This window comes from Sceloporus occidentalis, unplaced genomic scaffold, assembly GCF_023333645.1.
Source record: "Sceloporus occidentalis isolate IW3139 unplaced genomic scaffold, rSceOcc1.0.p SCAF_1, whole genome shotgun sequence".
NCBI classification, from domain to species: Eukaryota; Metazoa; Chordata; class Lepidosauria; order Squamata; family Phrynosomatidae; genus Sceloporus; species Sceloporus occidentalis.
Genome location: NW_028316981.1, coordinates 171,329,910 through 171,347,898, shown reverse-complemented (window position 1 = coordinate 171,347,898; position 17,989 = coordinate 171,329,910). Strand labels below are relative to the sequence as shown.

The following is a 17,989-nucleotide window of genomic DNA, read 5'->3' as shown; positions in this document are numbered from 1 at the left end:
AAAGATTGTAACCAATTCATACATGTTAATAAGTAGAGACAATTCATTTTTGATCCCATAAAGAATGACTTTTATTTCCACGTCATTCCCAACCATGTGTTATTAGTCAAACAGAAGTGTTGGAAACACATGCAAAATTCCACAAATATCACTGAAACTTTGTTGCATCCTCAAAATTCCTTCAACTGTTTAGCACCTCACAGAGATTTCCAACAGTTCAATTTTCACCAAAAACAACCAAACATACCTCCACCCAACTACTGAATTTGTGCAGCAGCCACCAAAAAATCATTGCCAGCCATATTTCAGGTATTTCAGTTGAAATCCCCCAGCAGTTTTACTTCAGGAGGAACCACACAATTTGCCTGGAACTTTTGCTATAGGTGAAATTCAGGAGCAACGGTAACTGTAGAGTCTGGTCTGTAACAATCTAGCATGGTATACAATGAACATCCATGTGTAACTGCACAGTGAGAAGACATGTGAATGCACAGTAGAGCCCTGTGAGAATGCAATACTTTGCATCCACCTGACTAAATCTCTCGCAAGCTTACTTAGAAAACTCTGTCTATACAGCAATTGGGAGGCAGAGAAAGGGAAAATACACACAATGTTTATATTCCCTTTGTTAAGCACTAGCCAGAAATCCACAGAAAACAGATCCTATGAAGATTTATTGACTATTGGTCCTGTGTGGGAATCTCTAATATTCACAAGCCAGTTCAAAGTCATTTCTCTTTCACTTCATTTACAGAGCACTGAACATACAGCACTGCTTATTTTTCAGCTTATACTTCAGACAAGCATTTACCCAGAGAAGAGAGGGGGAAACAGAAATAGCAGGTTAGTTATTATACCGTTAGTGAAGACTGATGACAAACTTGTACCCATGTTGTTGTATAAGTAACCAAAGCACTCAGGTTTTCATGTTAAGGAATAACTAATCCCCCTTTGTGTGTTTCCATCGGTGGGATGCTTAAAAGGAAACAGCAATGCAAACTAAGACATGAAGTGGCATTTCTAATCCACATGGCTGACTGAGTACAGAACCAATGAGTGTTAGTAATTAACAGAGAGGACAGTAGTGTAATTTCATGTGTGTAAGCATACGGCCACCTGTGCTTGAAGGGTATGATGATCTGTCACTCCGTAGGCCTTCAAGTGTATTCAGCCCAATCCTCTAACCCTGTGACTGCTACCTTACCATGCCACAAGAAGACAGCCATTTGGTTCCAAGTTCTATAGAAATAAACTCTGTTAACAGCGTCTAGAGCATAAGAAACAGCAGCATCCGGCTCAAAGGGCTTCTGAAGTGGGGGCCAGCAGGTCTGGGGCAGGGATACTTCTTGTTTTTCTGTTATGGCTTCCACAAGTAGCATGCAGAAGGAATGAAGTGGTCTGTTGGTGGCACATTACTATGGCCTCAAACAGAGCAAAGCATAAGACTCGTGCAGGACTGGGCCACCAAAAGAACAGTACACCAATCTCCTGCCAGTAAGACATCTAGTACTGATTTGAGCTTTTTTAGAGACGGATCTTGCCACCAGAAATCCAAGTAAATGCTGTCACCTTCTCCACATTCCACTGTGGTTTTTAAGATCTGTGAGGCTGGAGTTTTGGTCATGAACTTTTTTTTTAACATTTATGTCCACATACTTATCAAAAGGCTCAAGAAATTAAGCAATGACACCAGAAGAGCACACCTTGATCGCTATTCACAAAGCTCTGAATGCCTGTTTCCTGATTTCAATAGACTGCTAAATGTTTTAGCATCCATCAGAAATGATCCTATAAGACATGCACATTTTTTTGTGTGTCTAAAGTAAATCTGGAGTTATTTTAGTTACTCTTTTTACCCTTTGATTCACACCTTTCCTTGTATAAGGATTTGGCATGAGGGAGCCAAATGGAGGAATCAGCATCTGTATAGATAAATGCAAATTTAAATCCAGTTGAAGGCAAACAACAACAACATCAACAGGACACTGTCTCACTACAAATGCAGCAATAAGTGGCTACAACAATCCATTAGTGAAACAAGGGTGGAAAGGGGCCAAAATTATGGATTTTGATATGACCCGTGGATAAGTCGAGGGTAAAACTTAGGGGCATGAAATGAAAGATGTAAAGGCTGAAGTAAAGGGAAATGATGCTAAAGATCTTTAAAAGTTTTGAAAGGCACAACTATTTGTGCTCACCCTAAAGACTGGATGGATGAGATAGTAGAGGGGGTTGATGCTTCTTTTAGGTACATCAAAAAAAGGTTAAAAGCTTCACCTTTCACCAGGGCATAGTACCTGTTTTGATAAGAATTAAAGTACAGTACTTACACTGACCAGTAGATAAGTCAGCCCAGGTTTTTTGGGTCAGTTTTTTGCCTAAAATTTCTAGACTTATACATGAGTATATATTTATCAGGCTTATAATCATTCCATAAACTATGGGCCTGTACAGACAGGCCAAAATAAAGCTGCTTTGAGTCACTTTGGAGGAATGCTGTTTAAATGACACATGCATCTTAAGAGGCCAGAAGCTGCACCAAAGCTGTGCTCCACTCCTTAGGACTGGAGCATGGCTTTGGCATGGCTTCTGGCCTCTTAGGACACATGCATTATTTAAACAGCCTACCTCCAAAGTGGCCCGAAGCAGCTTTATTTTGGCCTGGCTGTATGGGCCCTATATCTGATAAAGAGAATTTGGCATCTAATACAGTGGGACCGCCCCTTATGTGCAGGATCTGTTCTGGATCCCCCGCATAAGGGGAAATCCGCGTATGCTTGTGCCCCATTGGAAACAATGGGACGCGTGCTCATGGTAGTGTGTACACCACAGGTGCGTGCAGTATTAATTTCATTGCAGCACGGCTTCTGCATAAGCTGGAAGCCACATATAGTGTGCCCACGTATGGCACAGGCACACTGTATACAGGCATGGCGTAGTGATTTGAGCATTGGATTATGACTCTGGAGAACAAGGTTTGATTTCCTCACTCAGGCATGAAAACTAACTGGCTGATCTTTGGCAAATCACACACTCTCAACCCCAGAAAACTCTGTGATTCAGTTGCCAAAAGTCAGAAATGACTTGAAGGCATACAAGAACAACAACAACACATCATCTAATACCCAACAACAACTACACAATTCAAACCCCAACACTTGGTAGCTGTCCACCCCTATTTGAGATGTTTTGGACTACAACCTCTATTATCCTTCTCATACTGAGTACGGCTGGTGGGAGTTCCAGGCCAATACATCAGGAGAACAAAACATTTTCTGTCCCTGCCTTATGTTGATTTGTTGAATGTAGAGGCTGTACAATGTACTCTATGATGCATGTAGTAGTTGTACATTGGATCCTGAATGTTTTAAAAGTCTTGGATTCATCTTTTTCTTATCTTGGATGCACTGCATAGTCGCTCCTTAGTCTCAATCTCTAAACAAGAGGTATTATAGCAACTCAGCTCCTGTAGATGATTAAGTGGACAAGCAGGATGGATAGGTATGGTAAAGATGGTAGTGGTCTCTCCTTTTTTTGAGGTTTTCAAACAGAGGTTGGATGGCCTCCTCTCAGGGAAGCTTTAGATCTCAATTCCTACACTGACTAGTTGACCTCCAACTCTATGATTCTGAGATCTTTATGCTTTCTAAACACAATTTATTTTCTATGGGGTATTTTTAACTTTTGTATTTTTATTTTTAGTGTTGTTTTATATGGTTTAAATCTGTTCTGATTTTAATAATTTGTAATCTTGCCCCGAGCCCTGTTATTAGGAGAAAAACAGAATATAAATGAACAACATTATTAAAGTTATTGTTGTTGCTCTTGTTTTGTTTTTAAAAATAATAGGTTTATAGCTCTTATCACTGTGACAATATAGCAGAAGACATTGAAGAAAGACACTAAGTAGCTCCAGTACCCAAGAGAAAAGACACCCATGCAGCTCATCAAGCCGGTCTGTGGCCACATACTGCTTTTGAACTATCCCCAATTCATCCAGATATGCCCAAACCACTTTTGACAAAACAATTCCAAAGTCAAAATAAGAAGCATGCCAACCGATCAATCCTACACACGGTAAGCAGTTTTGCCTGCTTTGGTTATTGTTGATTTCTTGTAGCAAAACTTAGATTTCATTCATTTACTGCTTGGAAGGGGGGGGGACCCAATATAGTCCCAATTCAACAGTGGAGATTCTCTCAGTAAAATGGAAACTGCTTCCAACACTATAAGATATTGTAGGGGTGGTGGGGATGGTGTCCAGAAACAGGGATTTCAACAAGTTTATAAAGACAGCACTTTCCTCACACAAGATAACTATTTCAGCCCCATTTTGCTTCTATTACTTTCACTAATGAATTTGTTTCTGAAACAGAGAGTCTGAAAAGAGTCATAAATCCCACAAGCAAGTCTCTAGGCAGCATGCCATACAGAACGGCAGACTGAGGATGCTGGTTTCACCTGAGGTTCTCTCCTCACTGGCAGGCACAGTGGACTAAAAATCACTAACAAAAAGAAAAAGAAAAGGTACCGTTCATCAGCCTCACACTGCGGCTTGACAGCAAACAGTTTCTTGTTGTATCTCATTATTTCTCAGAATGGAGACACATGGTATTTCTTATGTCACAGTTAAAAGCTGCAGCATTTGGAGTGTGTGTGTGTATTGATGTAAATGTTCATCCCCCCTCAATGTACTGCCCTTCCACCTTTGCATTATGAAAGCTGAGGAAATGATGCACATTAACAACTATTTGGAAGCAGCTCTTTGAGCCCTGCAGATCATATTCCCTTATCCTTTTTGCAGCCCCATACAGGAGGAATGGGGAACATGCAGCCCTCCAGATGCTGCAGGACTGAAGCTCCCATGGGCCTTATTGTAGTCCAAGAACATCTGGGAAGCCTCACAATTTCCACCTCTGAAATGGATGGATAAATCATAATAGGTTCCTAGATCTCTCTGCAACTGCTGTTGGTCTTATCCAGCGATGTATACGTGATAATCTGGTCTGTATCAGTGAGTTAGACTGGAGAGCCATTTTACTTTTGATTCTATGGTTCTCTAACCATGAGTATCCATGTCTTGTATATCATTTCGTGGACTGGTTATAACTTAAGATATTTTGGTTACCCTTTTAACTGTACAGTAATTAGAGAGGAGGGAAACACAATGCCAATTTGAGGGAGGGTGGAAAATCCAATTTAAATTAATTTAATGTAAATGTAGATTACAATTGGACAAGTAGTGAATGTTCACTATAAATCTATGTAAGGTGTCAATGAAAAGAATTACTTCCTTAACAACTGCCTAAAACTGGCATGGGATGTTGAAGACATACACCACACTTTGAGAGGGAGCTTATTTTACCATGAATGTCTTAGGTCCAAAACATACAGCAGAAATAATCCAGTTTGAGACTGCTTTAACTGTCCTGGCTCAGCGTTAAGAAATCCTGGGAGCTGTTGTTTATTGTGGCACCAGAACTCCCTGACACAGCAGGCTAAAAGTCTCGCAAAACTACTGTTCCCAGAATTCCCTAGCATTGAGCCAGGACAGTTAAAGCTGACTCAAACTGGATTATTTCTGCAGTGTGTTTTGGACCTAAATCAAGCTTCTCCAGTATGATGCTTGGGCTAAAATCCCCATCATCCCTGAGCTGATTTTGAATTTCTTCCAGAAATTTCTCATCCGTGCTGTCTGGTGGAGAAAGAGGAGAAAATCCATGTTCCTCACTCCTGCCTTTCTTCTTCTTTTTAAAAAAGCATACAATCAGATTCTGAGACAAATGCCAAGAGACACCCACTCACACAGACTGATAACCAGCTTGTTTGGTAGAGTGAGTGTGCCCACTCAGGTGACACATATCACAGAAATACAGCCAGCTAACACAGAGCTTTTTGCTCCAGTAGACTCCCGGCTCTCTATATCTACTTTACTGGGTTGTTTATTGCCATGGTATTATCATAGATAAGATCAGGTCCCCATAATAAACTTGTGGTATATTACAGGCAAGACCTTAAGAGAGATGGCTAAATCGTGTTTCTGTTGCATTTACCCCATGGTAAATCAGCCCTGCTCCGAAGCAGCAACACCTGAGAAGAGCTAATGACATACTTGGCATGGCCAGCCTATTGATTTACTTGACAGACTTTCAATTACTTCTCATGTATTCTCTAGCCACTTAGAAGTTGGCATGCAACCATATGTAATAAGACATAGCATAAGGGAAGAAAACTATGTAACTGCAACAGAAAACACAGCAGCATCAATCTTCATGCGTTTCATCGTGCATGTGTGACTTTCTTCAGAAACTAAACCCAAAAAATAGATAAAGCAACATATGAAGTGGATCCAGAGGTCTCACAATTTTTTTAAAAAACCTCCAAAAGAATGGACAACAGTAAATGACCTTCTTTAATGTAATGGCAATAATTAATTATGGAGCACGCAAGGTGGTACTTCCCACCCCAAATCCAATAAGAGCACTCTTCTCAAGGAACATCCTTTCAACACCTATGGAAGCATTGCCAAATGGGAAGAGAGCAATGAATTTGCACATGAACTCTAGGACACCAAAATCAACACCAGTGTATCCTCAAGTGCTGGAAGAAGCCTAAAATCTGTTCTACAGTAGAAGGGAGAGAAGGCGGCTGCATGCGGCTTTGGCTTTTGTCCATGCCACCAGCAAGAACATCAACTTCTGAAAAGGTAACTTTTTCTAGAGAGACAGTATGGTATAGTGGCTTGAGTCATAGAATAGGCCTCTAATAGGCCAGGGTTCAAATCTCAGCTCAACCATGGAGACTGGCTGGAGACCTTGGGCAAGTCACACTCTCTCCCAGCCTAATAGGAAGGCAATGGCAAACCCACTCTGAATATATCTTGCCAAGAAAAAGCATGGGCTAGCATTGCCATAGGGCAGTCAACTTCAGACCTCATAGAACAACTTTTTCTAACCACTAGCAGACTATAGCCAAAGCTCCTGCCCCAACATGCACAAGGGTAACACTTAGGAGCAAAGAAGTGGAAAGTCCTCTCTTCCCACCACATCATCCCTTCCCTGTTCCACGGGCAAACATTTCCATCAGTAGAGGGACACTAACCAGCTAAGTGATACTGAAAGAACATTTTTGGCAAAAAATATATTGGTTTTATGTTTGAACTTTATGAACTTTTTAAAATTCCTGCCTTCCATTGTTTATACAAATGACATTACAAGAGCTTTATTGTGGATGTATTGTTTATGTTTTAATTTATTTGAAAATTATAATAGCATTAGGGAAACAGACCCTGTAAGCATATGATAAATTTGAATAATGATATTTTTCACTGGACCACTTGTTCCATTCACCTTCTCTACTGAGTCCATCTGCAGGATGCATAGAAGAAGTCATATTTTTGAACAGCACACCATATCAGAAATTCTATGTACATGGAAATCTAACACATCAAGAAGGAAAATTAACTTCTTCCTGCTGAGCTACCCTTCTACCTACAAGTAGTATCTGGCACAGATGAATATGAAGCCTTCCTCATGCATTTTAAATGGGAGCAATGTCAGAAGGAATGCACCATGTACTGTTTTTATACACATATGAAACAAGATACAATAGGAGGGGGAAAGTAGTAATTCTGGATTTATGGGTGGCTGGAGAATATAAGTTTTATTTGAAATCTGTAATTTTAATTAGGGAAACATTAGTATTCCTGAAGGGACCAGGTTTGTCTTTGTGGCCTCAAGCTGCCCATTCCTACCTCTAAGAATGTACTGAAAGGTGGTATTCTACTTGGAAATCAATGCAGCCATTACGCTTTAGTATAACAATAAAGAGAAAGTGCACAGGCCACAACTGACTTGCTGGCAACTCAAACCAAGAAAGCGGGGAAATGTAACAATATCTTGAGTACTTAAGTCCTCTTTTACAAAATCCACAACAAAAGATATATTCCCTCCAGTACCAGAGACAGCACACTGCTCTGTGCAGCTTCCAGGGAACAGAAGCTGGAAGAGGATACAGTTGGACTCATGTTCTGCTGGCAGACTTCCTACAGGCAACTGACTGGCCACTGTCTGAACTGGGTACTAAACTAGTCAGGCCACCAAGGCTCATCCTCTGTTCTTATGCAAAAGAAGAACTTGCTCCCCTTTTTTTACTGCTGCTAAATTAGTGGGTCACTGAAATGACATTTTGAGGATTTGCATGGTTCCAGGGAGCCACAAACGATGCCAAAGCTTTTAAAGCATATGCAAAAGCTTTTAAAGCAAAAAAGCTTTTCATAACACACATCAACCTCAATATTTTTCAGTGCATTGTATGTGTATATATGTGTCTTCAAGTCATCTGTCAACTTATAGTGACCCCATGAATTTCACAGGGTTTTCTTTGGCAAGGAATATTCACGAGATGGTTTTGCCAGATCCTTCCTCTGAATTACACAACCACAAATTCACAGTGAAGCTGCAGTCTTGGAAGGAACAGCTTTTTTATGGCATGATTATTTTACATAACCATGGTAAAATAGTTAACCTTTCTCACCTTCAGTGCCTCTAAATGTGACATCTTCCCCCCCTGCACAAATCAACCAGTACCTTTAGCTGAAGTGGCGGTGCATGGGCTGGTACCTCCACCTCGTCTTTCATGACGCAAAAAGAAAAATACCTCCTCCTCCCTGCCCCTGGTGGGAGAGAGCTGAAGGAGCCAGTTCTATACATTCCTCATTCACAAGAGCCTATGTGTTTGCAGATATCAAACATACAATGAACACCCTCTGGATTATTCCTCCAAGTACTCAAATTAAAAGCAGCAGCACTGCATGTTCCACTGAAGCTTCTCATTAAAGGGAGGGAAAGGGCTCCTTCTCAAGGCGGCTTTCCTTTCTGTGTGAATGAATCAGCATTCACTCCCTCAGGACAAGTGTGGGAGGGAGCAAGGAGGCGGCTGACATGATCCACTGTGGCAAGCAGGACTTGCAGAGAAAGCAGGAGCTCATGCAGCTCAGGAAGGAAGAAGGAGGTGGGTGACTAGGACAGGACAAGAGACGCAAATCACTTTCGCCAGGGAAATAAGACAAATTACGTAGATAGAGCATCAGGGAAACCACCAACTAAAATCTGGGTCAGGGAAGGAAGAGGGAGGAAAAAACACTAAGGGCAGCAGAGATGTTGGTTTCTCTGTTTAGTCTGAAGAGTTAGGTAAGTGGAATTAAGCCAACACAGACCCCCCCCCCTCCTCAAAAAAAAGATTTGTTTTCACCTGACCTACTGAAGTCAATACTTGAATTGGAGAAAAAATGCCTGTCCTCTTTTACAGTTGTCCAGAAGTCAAAAGGAATCCCCCTCTCTGTTTCCATACTCCTTTTCTGTGGAGCCACAGATGTAATTTGTGAAAAGTCAAGCTGAGGCTAAAGGGCCGTGGGACACCAAGTGCTTCACAGGCCACCAACAAAAATATGGCATCAAAACGAAAACAGTGGATTGCCAGACTATCCCAAGAGGTAGGTCCCAGCAGTAATTAACAGTCATGATGCTAAGTTACTCAGGATCCAACACGTTCTCTTCCTTTAACTGTCATGATATAATGACAATCAGCCCTCCACATCCACAGATTCTTTATCCACATATTCAACTATCCAAGGCTTGTCAATAGTCTCTGTCTCTCACACACACACACACACACACACACATCTGCAAACCTTGATTTTGTCATTTTATATAAAGGACACCATTTTACTATGCCACTGTATATAATGGGACTTCAACATCCACAGATTTTGGCACCCATGGAGGGATCCTAGAACCAAATCTCAGCACATACCAAGGGCTTACTGTATAGAATCAGGTCCACTTTTTTATTAGCCAAACAGCATTTTTGCTGTGTCTAAAATAGCAAAGTTATCAATATAATTTGTGGACAGAGTCACTGACCCACTGACTGGAATACATGAAGATACTGATTGGAAAAGAACAGGAGAAGCAGTAAATTTTCAGATGAAAAACAATATACAGTAAGCGATGGAAGAATTGTCACAAAGATTGTTCCAGAAGAGAACAAGGGAGGAAGAGAAACATAAATGCAGAAAGCAATATGACTGAGGTTTAATGGTTCTAAGGTCACTTGGCTATACCACACCGTTTTTCTAGTCATTCACCAACACACATTCCAGTAGTTCATCAACTATATTACAGCCAATATAGTATAGGATCTGCCATGAGTAACTGTGGGGGTGGGTCCATTAGCATCTTCCAGAATTTCTCTTTGGTGTGATACCATCCTATTCTGGTCTTTCACACCTCCTGCCAGGTATTGAGATGGCACATGGGTATGGGAAAGCAAGATCAATTCTGCAAAACACTACAGAATAGAAAGGACCCAGTGTGGTACAGTGGGCAACTAATAAAACCATCACATCTGGTTTGGCCCAACAGAAGTCATATAAATCTAAGGTGACATCAAGGGTGACTTTCAGAAACATTTGTACAATAGGGCCCTTGAGTTTGGTTCCAGGACCTTCCATGGATATCAACATCTGTGGATGTTCAAGTCTCATTATATACAACAGGATAGTAAAATAGTGTCTCTTATATAAAATGGCAAAATCAAGGTTTGCCTTTTGGATTTTTTTTTTTTTTTTTTTTGAGGGGGGGAGGAAATATTTTCATGCTGTGGATTGCTGAATCCATGGATGCAGAATCCATGGATATGGAGAGCTGACTGCAGTCACTTAGAATGGTGAGTTCTCCTTGAGGCATCAGAAGAAATTAACAACAGCCTTGATGAATCAAACCAAAAATCGATGTACATCAATCATTCTGTTCTCAGTACTGACTGCTTAGATGCTTCCAGAAAGCTTACAGTCAGGGCACAAAGTCAACCATGTCTTCTTTTTGTAGGTTTAATAATCAGCTCATCTCTGTGTCTTCAGCCTTATCTCTAAACACCACAGCCTGTTTTTAATTATATACACCTCTCCCAAATATAAGGTGGTAGCTAAACACTAGTGTGATGTAGTGGTTTGAAAATTTGGTCTACGACTCCGGCTTTAAATCTTACAGGGTGGCCATAGACAAGTCACACATTTTCAGCCTCAGAGGAAACAAATATTGCCAAGAAAACTCTGTAATAGGGTTACCATAAGTCAGAAACAACTTGAAGACTACAATGGTGGTTAACTGCATAGTAAGAGACACTGCCCTAAAATTACAATTTCTGGGAGTCAGTAATAAAATAATGTAAAAAGAAAGAAATAATTTATATCACTATAGGAAAGTCTGTACCTTTATTGTACCTCCTCCCTATACCAACATCTATCAGCTACTGTGTGATCCAAACCAGATTTACATTGGTCTGGCTTAAACAGATATGATGAAAGATGTATGTTGCTAATCTCAGAGTCTAGTCAAAATGATTTTACATTAAATTATTGTTGCTGTGCAAGAGAATCACAGACCCATAGAGCTGGAAGAGCAGACAAGGGCCATCCACTCCACCCCATTCTGCCATGCAGGAACTCACAAGCAAAGCATCCCCAACAGATGGCCACCCAGCCTCTGTTTAAAGACCTCCAAAGGAGGAGACTCCATCACATTCCAAAGCAGTCTATTCCACTGTACAACAGCTCTTACTGTCAGGAAGTTCTTCCTGATGTTTAGGTGGAATCTCCTTTCCTATAGCTTGAATCCATTGCTCTGAGTCCTAGTCTCTGGAGCAGTAGAAAACAAGCTTGCTCCATCGTCAATATGACACCCCTTCAAATATTTAAACATGGCTACCGTGGCACCCCTGAACCTTCTCTTCTCCAGGCTAAGTACCCAGCTTCCTAAGCCATTCTTAACTGTTGCCACCCATCATTCAGAGAAGGTTAACACATCTGTAAGAAGTTTTTCAGACTACAAGAAAATAGTGACATTAAAATCACATTCCTCCTGTTCTAAAGAAACATGGAAGTAAAATGAGAAGCACCCACAAAATAATATGTTTCTGTTTGCTCTGCAAGGCAATGTGGAGAGCCCCACACTTCCATAGGCCTTGCAGATCACAAAAGATTGCAATCAAAAAGTTGCTTCGGGCTACAAAATGCATAGCCTTTCTCAACATCTGTTTGGCCAAACAAAAGAAGTGAGAAAGAACACAAATGTTGTTTCATCCCCCACACACCAAAAACAAAACAAAACAAAACAAAATTATCTGCAGGAAGAAGTGGAAAGCTCATGGGCCACAGCAACCTCCTTCTGCTGGTTTAAGTATTTCCGTTGCACAACTCAACACAAGGTTTTGGCATTAACGTCACATCTCACTGAATTAGTACACCCTGCAAGGTTAAATGACAATGTTCTTGTCTTCTATTTGCTCATTGGCCTCTAGGTCAGCCAATCTGAATCATGCCTCCATGGTAACAGGCTCTATCGCTATGAGCAAAAAGACAAGAGGGGTTTTTATCATCATCATCTACGTTTCTAGGCTTCTTTTTTAAAAAAACAAAACAAAACCAAAAACTACTGCACATGTCTCTCGTGCAATAAAGTTTCAAAGCTAAGAGGGTTCTCCTCTTGTCAAAACCCCCAGGCATGGAACACACTCATCCAAATACAAGGCAACTGAAAAAGTGCTTCTGCTAGTAGGCAAAAAGCTTGCAAACTGTCAGACCCAACTTTTGTATAGTTGAGGGGCAAGGGAAGGCAGTCTGCAGCCAACAAGTATAGTCCTCCAGTTGTTCATAGCAATGAATGACTTATGGGTCAGAATATGACACCCGGCCCATTTTTCCTAAGAGTGCAGGGGAATTTCCACAGCTGGTCCCTCCTGCAATTCCTTCCTTTGGCCCAAAATGAGCAATGACACAACAACTAACAGCTCTAAAGCTACCAGTATAGTGGGCCCTCCACATTTGCTGGGGTTAGGGGTAGGAGCCCCATGAATGTGGGGAAAAATCACAAACAAAAAACACAATTTTTTAAACCTGGGAGATTGTAAGCCTGAGGGCAGGGAACCGTCTTTTTATTATCCCCTCTGTTGTAAGCCACCCGGATTCCCAGTGATTGGGCGGCATATAAATAAATCCTATTATTATTATTATTATTATTATTATTACCTCTCTAGGAACCTCTAAGTCCTCCAGCACAACTCTGCATCTGCTAGACACTGACCATGGAATTGTGCTAGAGGACCTACAAATGCCAGAGAAGTATTCTCTCCACAAATCTCTAGGTCCTTAAGTGTGACCTTTAGTGGAAGTTGATCACAGAGTTGCACTGGAGGACATAGAGCCGTGATGGCAAACATATGGTATGCGTACCATGCGACGCAATTTGGCCCTGCACCCAGCTAAGAGAAGGTGGAACAGGCGTGCAAGCCTGTTTCTCCTTCTTTCAGAGTTTTCCCAGCCTCCGCTGCCTCTCCGGAAGAAGCTGGAAGCCAGGAAAGACACAAAAGGGAGGGAGAGGGGCATGCTTGTTGCTCCTCCTCCCAAACCTTTCCCAGTCTCAGGCTACCTTTCCGAAGGCAGCTGAAGGCTGAGAAAGTCACAGGGGGAGAAGTCCCACCCTAGACATCTGGCCCTTGAAGGGCAGAAGTCCCACCCCCAGCACCAGGTAACACCCAATGCTGGAAAAGCTTTTAGTTGCGGCACTCGGCCCCAAAAAGGTTCACCATCACTGACATAGTCCATCAAAGTCAAATCCGTAAATGCGTAGGGCCGACTGTATAAACATTGTTCTAAGACTTGAATCTTGAAACTGCATTAAAGTCAGCTCTCCATATCCACAGATTCAACCATCCACAGCCTGAAAGTATTCCCAAAAATATAAATTCTCAAAAGCAAACCTTGATTTTGCCATTTTATATATGGACACCATTTTACTACACCATTATATATAATGGAACTTTACCCAATTTTGGTATCCATGGGGAACTATTATATATAATGGAACAGTAACAATTTTGGTATCCATGGGGGTTCCTGGAACCAAAGCCACTGGATACAAAGAGCTCACTGGACAAGCTGCAAGATGAAGAGCAACAAGTAACTAATGTCATTGAGTAGAAATAAGAAAGTCACATTCAGCCCATTCTGCCACCCTCCATCCAGCTGCTCAACCCTCAAACAACATGGCTTAATCTGAAACCCATCGGCCCATGGCTGTTTAAACCAGCAGGTAGTAACTACCATTAACATTGCTCAAAGCTTTGTCTGCTGTCCTCAACTGAAAGCTGGATTTTTAAAACAGGCATTGATTGTATCAAGGATGGAAAAGGTGTGTGACATCCAGATGGCACTGGACTGAAACTACAACATCCCTCACTATTGGATAACATGACTAGGGCTGATGGGAGTTTCAGTCCAAGAATTTCTGACAGGTTACACATTCCTCAGCGCTAAATTCTGTTTCAATAGAGATGAGGATATAGCCTAAATATGCTGAAGGTACCAGTGTATTTGGGAGGGGGCCTTGCTCCCAAATACACCTAAATATCCTCTTTGAGAATGGAGGGCATTTTTGTCACATTCCCTCCTCTAGTCCATTTTATGCTCTGGAAAGACCTTTTTTAAAGAAAGTAAATTGGAAGTCACTTCTGATCACTTCCTGTTTTTAAAAGTGCTTCTCCTGAGCCAAAATAGTCTGTAGGGTGTTAAAAACATGTTGAAAATGCTCCCATGGCCCCATGGCATTTTGGGTCAAAACAGTTTTGGTGTTTTTGTGGTAGATGTGTGGTGAAGTATGTAGCCCTCTCAAAGGTCTCCTAGGGTACTAATGCAGCCCTTGGCATCTCACAGTTGCCCAACCTTGCTCTAAAATCTGGCTCTTTTCCTGTTTTTAAAAATAATTCCCCAATGCAAAAAGGAGGGACTAAAAACATGGCAAAACTGCTCTCACACTCCCTGGGATGCATGTGAAGGTAGATATGGGGGGAAGCCCCATGAAAACCCATTGAGGGGTGCTGCGTGGCCTGGTGGTCCTCAAACACCACAGAACCAACAGAAGTTGTTTAAGTATTTACTTATCAAGTTCTCAATGATTCAACGGGATTATTCTAGTTGTATGAAACAACTAAATTTAGGTCCGATAGAAAGATAGACAGACAGACGGGCCAACAGAACATATCCATGGATTGAATGGGATTATTCTAGTTGCAAGAAAAAACTAAATTTAGGTAGATAGATAGATAGACAGACAGAAACAGACACAGACACACACATCATAGGCAAGTAGGTACACTTAGTAGCCAAGTTGCTCAACCCATTTCAGGAGATTTGTGACATACATCAAGAGCCAATTTGTACTTTAGCAATTCTTACAGTACAAACAGAAAAAGACTCCTGCAGCTTTCCAGGGCTGGTTAAACTCGATCACTCCTCAAAATTACCACAAAGTATACTGTGATTTCAAAGTGTTATAAATCTCTGTGAAACGCAATGGAAAGATTCCTCAAGGGACATTGGATTATGTTAGCATGTATTGATTGCAGGGTGTGATGCTGATTTGAAAGCCTTGAGAATCTCATACTTGGTTTTCTCAAGAACCAATTCTCCAGTCAACAGTCCCAGAGGAAAGTGAGTACTGAGCCTCTTAGCTCTCAAAAAAATTCTTTGGATTCTGAAATAAATATCTGAATCAGAGTTCAAGTATGTTTGGTCTAAACTGATCTAGTATGCTACCTTCTGGCTATATGAATGCTATGCTTGTCAGTATCAAGGCCAGACAGCTCAAATGTGTCAGCTACTATTGGGATAGACTTTGTTAAATAAATAAAATAAAGCCACCTAGTGAAGCTACTCCGTTCTTAAGAGAGTCTCTCTTACTTCTAAGAATCATAGACTACAATAGACAATTTTCTGGAATTGGCCTGTTATTTTCTGTCCCTACTCCTTAACAAGTGAGTCACTGAAAACATTTACGGCTCATTCTGCTTTAGGGGGAAAAAATCCAGTTTCCTCAAAGGAAACCAAAGGAATGAAGACATAAGACTTCATTCATTCTTATCCCTATATAAACATTACCTCTGCTCTATTACAGTTAAATGAAGCATGATCTCCTTTTATCTAGATATTGCAGGAACATCTTGCATCCATCTTTGCACTGACAACATGCTGTGGCAGAAGAGACTTTACTTTGGCTCAACAGTGACTTCACACTCAGTCCCCTGAGTGGCTGTTAGAATGGTAATAGCTTGAATGACCAAAGAGAAACCACACACCACCACTATTGAATAATTCTTCTGACACCCAACTGCAGTACCTTTTCTAATTAGTACTGCATACAGCAACTATTTGTTGTCAGCGAGTTAAAATTGTGACATATTCTTGACCGTATGTGTGTGTGTGCCGGTGCGTGCACACGTACCATCAAATCACAGTCAACTTATGGCGACTCCATGAATTTTGTAGGGTCTTCCTGTTGGGATATAGCAACTTCGCATGTTAAGACCTTTCTAGTAATGCATGTCTATGGTCAGCACCTGGAAGTCATTGGCAGTCTCTCATCTAAGTACTATCCAGGGCTGACCCTACTTAGCTTCTAAGATCAAACAGGATCTGGTGTTTTTAGGGTATTTAGGTAGGTCATATTCTTATTCCCTGAATGTGCAAAATAGTGAGGTCTCCGGATTTGGGCCCATACTTTAGTTGAGAGAAAGATATGTGTATGTGGAAGACATCAGTAGAAGCAGCATGCCTAAGCCACAGTGTAATCTGCATTTATTTATTTTTTTTAGTTTCCTGCTATATGTGTAAAAGTGAACTACTGATAAGAGTTGGGGGAGGGGGACTTAGGTCTAGTTTTAAACTGACAAATCTGCTGAATTCCAGCCAAGCTCCCTCTGTCCATCATAGTATAATTATGGAAGTCACGTCTGTGGAACTGTACTAATCTAAGATAGGGGGCCCATTCACACTACAGAATTATAATGCAATTATTCCACTTTAATTGCCATGGTTCCATCTTACAGAATCCTGAGATTTGTAGTTTTGATGAGGCACTAGATCTCTCTGGCTGAGAAGTCTAAATGTCCCTGGACTGCAAATCTCAGGATTCCACTGGGTGCAGCCATGGCAGTTAAACTAGAATATGCACACTATAATTATGTAGGCACAGCATAATGAAACTGAAAAGCAGCATGGATCTTAGTAGAACACAAATGGGAGGGGAAGACATTTAAATTATTCTCCCCATGTTAACAAAAATACAAGTAAAGAACTAGCACACCATGGGAAAAAGTTCTAACCCAGCCAGTTCACTGTTGTAGTAGTTCTCAGCTTGCAATCAGGGGAGTGGAAGAAACTTTAAAATGTGATATTCATTTGCAGTGTGAAATGGAACAGCTCAGTGAGACTCATTTCTACAGCATGCACAGATCAGACCAATGCATCCACAGTATATCATGAACGCATTCAATTATCTATCGCATTAGAAGGGAAAGGCACTAGCCACACTTTGCATCATTTGTTTCATGTTTATTTAATTGAAAACAGCACTGAAGTGGTCACTATTGTTGAGGAAAACAATATGAATAGATGAACGAACAAATATCTGTCAGAACCTCAGATCTCTTCGATCTGAATCAGCTTCCATACAAAAAAAAAAAAAAAGGTGGGGGGGATATGCTCCACATCAAGAAAGTATTATTATTAGTTCCCTGGTATACACTTAAAGAACTGAGAAGGGAGAAAAAGAGTATTAGCAAGAATTGTGGGAAGCATAAATGCATAAGTAATGTAGAAAAGGGATCAAAGATTAATGATATCGATATTTCCCAAGCTATTTGGGGGGGGGGGGTACTATTATTTTTTCCAGTGTGCCAAGGACCAGCATCAAAGTAATAGTTGCAATTGTTTCTTCTTTTCCTGGAAAAACCCCTGGGGCTGGCATCTGGTGGCTTGAGGACTAGGATTAGTCCACTGAACCTTAAACCCAAACTAATAGATAAAATATGCCAAGGAGTTCTGCTACTGAGGCCATTTGCTCCAAACAGTATACTTTTACTGAATTCTGCTTGT

At 41.0% G+C, this 17,989-nt stretch overlaps 1 protein-coding gene across 11 annotated transcripts in view; it reads right to left on the bottom strand.

The window, feature by feature from the left end:
• R3HDM2 (R3H domain containing 2) overlaps nt 1–17,989 on the bottom strand; it is a 189,182-nt gene that overhangs the window by 86,994 nt on the left and 84,199 nt on the right. The gene's annotated exons all lie outside the window — the stretch shown is intronic.